General features: G+C 34.3%; 1 protein-coding gene and 1 long non-coding RNA gene across 4 annotated transcripts in view; one reads left to right on the forward strand and one right to left on the reverse strand.

The window, feature by feature from the left end:
- Positions 1-6,404, forward strand: part of cdh24b (cadherin 24, type 2b) — a 169,670-nt gene that overhangs the window by 112,395 nt on the left and 50,871 nt on the right. The gene's annotated exons all lie outside the window — the stretch shown is intronic.
- On the reverse strand, positions 4,514-5,922 carry LOC107591396 (uncharacterized). Its single transcript, XR_001609874.1, has 3 exons — positions 5,893-5,922; positions 5,329-5,446; positions 4,514-4,640 (listed from the first exon to the last, which is right to left on the reverse strand). It is a non-coding gene; the product is annotated as an uncharacterized lncRNA (long non-coding RNA).

Consider the following 6,404-nt stretch of genomic DNA (forward strand, 5'->3'; position numbering starts at 1 on the left):
ATTACATTTTATTTTAATCTTTTATTTTAATGTTTATTTTAAGGCTGGGATACAATACCCTAATTAAACCTATTCAGATTTTAAAAGTTGTGTAGTATATTCCAGCCTTAAGATAAGTCTATAAATTATTTTTTATCTCTTGGCTGATATTTGACATTTAAAACAAATTTGAACTTTGTGTTTGGCTGCAAACATATATTTTGGCATCCATAGTACTTTTTGTCAAGATCAAATAGTTCTCTCAAATGTATTAACTTTGAATAAATTATTTTCAAATAATTTAGTAAATGGCATGTAAAATACGTTTTATAAATTTTTATTTTTATCAAGTTTATCAAATAGTTTTTCAAATTGATGAATGTTTAAATTAATTATTAAAATGAAAATAAGTAAATATTATGTAAAATAATTAAAAAATAGTTTTTTTTATAAAATAATCTTATTACATTAATATTATGCATGTTATTTACTTTAAATTAAATTGTGTGATATATTTCTGCTTTATATCGGCCATCAGTTATACTAATACAATGCAGCTGCCCACTGTTAATCAGTTCTCTTGGTCCCTCATTGCTACTCTACGTCAGGATTCAGATTGTGTTGTTAAAACATTTACCAGCAGAGGCTAACTAGTTGATTCACAAGTCGCTAAAGAAACAGGGCATGAGAAGTAGGGTTGCTCCCTGACAATTCTCTCTCTCCACATCCTTCATTTTACACCCTGCCTCCATAAGTGCCACGGTGATGGACGTCCTAAAAGGATGCAGATTTTATTCTATCTAATTTTCAACCAGTGCTTGAGCTTTAGCCAGCTAGACACTTTTTTAATGACTCTCCCATCTCAGAGGTCTCATTTCTACGGCAACATAAAGCCTCATACATGGATAAGGCCTCTTATTTTCTCTTTTCCTTCTTATACTCTCTCTTATTTTCTTTTTTTCTTTTTTTGTCTCCCGACTGTTCTCTCTTATAGCATTGCCTTTCCATTTCTATTCGACTCTGTTTATAATCGCTACATCTTTGAATCAAGCTGTTCTCCCCTCATTTACAAACAATACAACCCTCTCCATCTATTCATCCATCGAGAACTCTTTATACCATTTAAATGCGTTTCTTTTCAAAATCCATATTTTGCTTGCCCACGTGCAGTCTTGCCCACACTGAGTCTCACTCATCTCGCTCGGTGGACCTGAGGTAATTATGCTCCATGTTATTTACCGAGCTGAACCTGTATTCATCCACAGACCTGCTAATTAACTCCATCTGCCTATCACTGAAAGGCTCTAAATATTCTGCTCTTAATCTTCCATTGGGCGCTGACTCATACCGGCCAATCCCTGCACCTTCCCTAAGAAGCCTAGCCCCATTAGAGTGGCTTTTAATGAATTAAAAGAATAAAACAAGCAGGCTTTCTCATTGCAAAGGTGAGGCCGAGAGTAAAGGTGGTGCTTTAAAGGGAGTCCATGCAAGCTCTATGGTACCACTTCGTTTGTCCCTTCTGAACACAATTACAGTGACCCAGTGGGGAGTGCTATATCTCTAAGTCACAGAACATTGATCTTGTCCCTTCATGCTGTTTGATTGGCCGACTAAAGCTGCTTCGGAAAAAGATGATCATCCCTTTGCTTTCCCGCTCTTCTTCGGTCCTGATTCGTGATTTATGAGGTGACGGGTAGCTGACATTGTGTGTGGGTGCGTGTCTGAAATGAGTTTGCTCAGTCTTAAGTCATGGAAAATGACAAATGATTTTGTGGCTAGATGTTGGAGAGGATAGCTTCAGATCAGAGGCAACATGTCCTTTCAAACAAATAGATACACCATTATGTTGTGTGATTATTGCATCTAAAATGATGTTTGTCTAAAAGGATTTTGCAGAAATCAAACATTTACATGTCAGTCCAATCAAGTCAAAAGACTATTCTCTGAATGAATTATTCAGTCACTTTTTTAAATAGAAATGTGTTAAATATTTTTCTGTTGCAGTTCATGTTGATTTTAACCATGCACATATGTTTTATATTAATGTTTGAAATTGTATTTGTATCATAGTGTTTCTACCCAAATGGTTAAAACTGGTTAAATTTAAAGTGGCTAGTTTTAGCTAATATTTATTTATTAAATTGCCTAATTTTGTATTATATACACATATTTTGTATTATTCAGAAATTAATGCTTTTATTTAATGACTTTGTTTTTATTTAGCAAGGGTGCATTGAATTCATCAAAAGTGACAGTAAGGACCTTTACAACGTTACAAACAATTATATTTCAAATAATTGCTATTCTTTTGAACTTTCAATTCAACAATGGATCCTAAAATATATAGTTTCAACCAAAATATTAGGTATCACAACTGTTTTCAACATTGATAAGACATGCTTCTTAAACACCAAATCAGCATATAAAATGATTTCTGAAGAATGATGTGACACTGAAGAATTGAGTCATTTCTGCTGAAAATGCATCTTTGCCATCACAGGAATAACTTAAAATGTAAATTAAAAATACAACATAAAAAACCCCCCAATAAAAACAGATATTTTTTTACTTTTGAATATATACAAGTTTGAAAAAGAACACTTTTCTGTTTTTAATGTTTTTTCAAATGTAATTTATTCCTGTTCAGTGGGCGTCTCGTCTATTACTGAAATGCGTGACCTTGAGCATGCTGTAATGTGTGTGTCTGTATTTGACTTCCTGTTGTGCCAAATCCTTAAATCCCAATGCCAACAGCTCTCCTCGATTTTACCTCAAGTGCGCCGAATCGCAAGCAACATCTTCTAAGTGGAAGTGCGTGCATTTGCTTGACAGAAGTGACAGAGCCTTTTAAAGTCCGAGCAATGACACGGTGGCCACTCTGAAGTTGAATCCTCAAACACTTGTTGTGCTAGAGACTTTTTCCCCATCAGCCACCTCTTCCTCATCAAAGAACAGCAGGACATCGACTACGTGCCAGTCTGAACTGAAATTCAAAGTCTTTCAGATGCAGAACCGATGCACTCTACTGAGGGAGTGATTTGAAAGGCTGGTGTTATATTTCTGCAAATTTGGGTGCAGTTTGTTGATATAGGGAGATGGTGATGAGCTTTGGCTTTCATCTCAGGCTGTTGTTTTGTTGTGTCACAGATTCAAGGTGTCTAATGGAGATGTACTGTGTAATGTCCCTGGATGTGACGTGTGGAACAAATGATCACTATATATACAACTCTGATGGAGGCAGATATGTTTTGGACCATTACTCTTTATCCTTCGTTCCTTCTGACCTTTCTTAGTTTATATATGTCACATTAAAATCCTACTATTGTTTACTAATATGTTCTGCCTTTGCCTTTGAAATGTCACCATTTGTCTGCGGCATTCTTTTATGTGTCAGAGATTCAAGGTGTCTAATGGAGATGTACTGTGTAATGTCCCTGGGTGTGACGTGTGGAACAAATGATCACTATATATACAACTCTGATGGAGGCAGATATGTTTTGGACCATTACTCTTTATCCTTCGTTCCTTCTGACCTTTCTTAGTTTATATATGTCACATTAAAATCCTACTATTGTTTACTAATATGTTCTGCCTTTGCCTTTGAAATGTCACCATTTGTCTGCGGCATTCTTTTATATTTACTCAGTTTGTGTCATGTCATATTCATTGATTTTAGTCAATCAAGCCAAATATACAAATTATATATATATATATATAAAAAAAAAAGTAAGCTATTATTTATTATTTAGGTATAAAGAAAATAAAAGATCAATCTAGGCATTTTTGAATTCAACCGTGTAATTTGAATTATTATTATTTTTTTATTTTTTTACAAAAAGTGATATAAAGTCAGAAGGCAAAAATTGCATAAAACATGTTTCATAAATTAAAATAAAATAAATAAATAAATACATGTACTTTTTAGATTAATAAATATAAATTAGGTAAATTAGGTCAAACTAAATTGAGAACCACTGCCCTAAACCAAACCCTAAAAGAAAATTGTGCACAATAAAAAGGAAATAAATAAAAATAAAAATTAGAGATAGATAACATCAGGAAACATTTTCCATTAAAGTTGTCCTAAATTAAATCTAGGTCACAAACACACACACACACACAGTTGAAAGTGCAAACTCATAAAATTGCAGCTCAGCCACAGCCTTTAGATGAAACCAAAACAACAACAAAAATGATGTACAGGCTAGATAATCTCTGTTTTGGCTCTGAGGTTTCACTCTTACCCATATAGAACAGTATGGTCTATATAGGTCAAAAAAATTCCATAGCAAAGCTTTAATTTGCATACAGCGCCCCCTGCAGGCCCATAAGCATTAGAGCACCTATACTCACATACTGCACAGTCTGTTAGAGTCCACAAAAAAGAGAGAGATGGTGTGGTTGAACAAGTGTACAGGACAAACAGGGGACAAAAATATAACATATTGATGAGTAAAAACATGAAAAACATGGTTAAAAACGAAAACAAATAAATCCACACATATAACACATTATGAGGTTAAAGTGACAGGACATGAATTAGAACGGCTGTAGTCTGAACTCCTTCCTATTAGCCGGACGTGTCAGTCATGAAGAGAAAAGCCCCCACTCACCCTGTTCACAGCGCTACTGCCACGACCCAGAGAGCGCGTACCATCCATCTTCAGCGCAGAGCAGAGGACAAAGAGAAAGAGAAAAGAAGAGCAGAAAGAAACAGCAGGACCCAGGAAAGAGAGGAGACAGGGAGAGAAAAGCAACCAAGAAGAGCGAAAATTCAAATATTAGAGAAAAGCTGCATATAGCCCACAGATACAATAGTATTTACAGCTTTATGATTCAAGGATAAGCTTTGGCAAGTGTGAAAGCTTTAGATGAAGAGTTCCAGCTGACATTATAAACAATATTTAAAACAACTGATGTTATTTTTTTTTATTTTTTAATAAATTTAGATTTTCATAAAATAGTATACTTTTAATTTTATTATTTGCCATTTTTTGGTTATCAGCAACAGCAGAACAAATTATCATCAGCATAAAACTTAGCATTTAATGATTTTTTTTGAATGCTGATAAAAACATAACCAACGGAATTTTTATTGGTGAACATATTGGCAAGGCCAGTACAAACACTGGATATGCAGAAAATGTTGTAATATTTTTGTAATTATTATTGTATTATTGCATTATGTATCATTTATTCTTATTGTTGAACAGAGTTATTGGAGAAGTAGGCAGCAGGGGAAAAAATGAATAAACAATAAAATCGCAAGGTAAGCATGTGCTGACTTGTTAGAAAAGCAGAAAGTAGAAATAGCTGCTTTTTCTCTCCCTTATAACGCCCCATCCTTACCTGTAGGGCGCTGTCTTTGGGACGACCCAGAGTGCCAGACTTGTGTGAGGACGCCACATGTGCCAGATACTGAATCACTTTTTTTGTGTTCTCCGTCTTTCCTGCACCAGATTCCCCTCTGAACACACACACACACACGTACGTATATAAACAGTACAAATAAACCACCTTCTGCTGTAAAATAGGTTTAGACTATTTTCAGAGTTATTCAAACAAATACTAGCAGATGGCTTAGGTTTTAACAAGATACAAAACACATATGCTGAAATAAAATTAGCAACACACATCATTAAAGGGAAAGAAAATAATGATGGAAAAAACATGTTTCGATTGTCTGTCTAAATATGCATTATTCCAGGTTTGAGAGAACAAACAGGGCAAAATCTTCTGGTAACTTTGTCTTTTTGCAGCCAATAGGCTTCTGATGGGTCAAATAGCTACATCTCTCCTTATGCTGTAAAACTGTCTAACTTCTCCACATTAAATGTTTATATTTTCTGAACTTTCGACTGAAATATGTAGTCAAAGTCAAATATGCAGCCGTCACAGCCAGTGGAAACTCACGTGCACAGGATGGACTGATCTTCTCTGTCTGTGTGAGGAAAACAACACACATGAAGAGGGACATTAGCATAACAAATCAACAATTACAGTGACTTTGAATTATGTGCATTTTGTAACTGTGAATATGACAAATGTGCTATATTTGAGAAGAAACATATGAACTTATGTAATGAACAAGCTCAGAAATAATAACTTAATTATAAGGATTCTAAGGTAGTACACGGAATGTAACTCTAAATGACACAGTTACACAAATATAATAATACTGAGAGCATCTATATGTATCATACTGTATGTATATATTAGATTTAAAAAAACTGAAATTAAGTACTAGAAATTGTGGTAAACTGCAAGTGTTTTCTCAAAGTGTTTAGAAAAGATTTAAAAAGAAATCAGAACGGTAAATCTTTCTGACAGTTAAAAAACTAAATTAACATGGTCATTTATTAGAAATGAGTTAAGACCTTTTTTCTTGAAAACACACACACACACACACACACACACACACACAC

The sequence above is a fragment of the Sinocyclocheilus grahami genome, unplaced genomic scaffold, assembly GCF_001515645.1.
Source record: "Sinocyclocheilus grahami isolate Dianchi unplaced genomic scaffold, SAMN03320097.WGS_v1.1 scaffold141.1, whole genome shotgun sequence".
NCBI classification, from domain to species: Eukaryota; Metazoa; Chordata; class Actinopteri; order Cypriniformes; family Cyprinidae; genus Sinocyclocheilus; species Sinocyclocheilus grahami.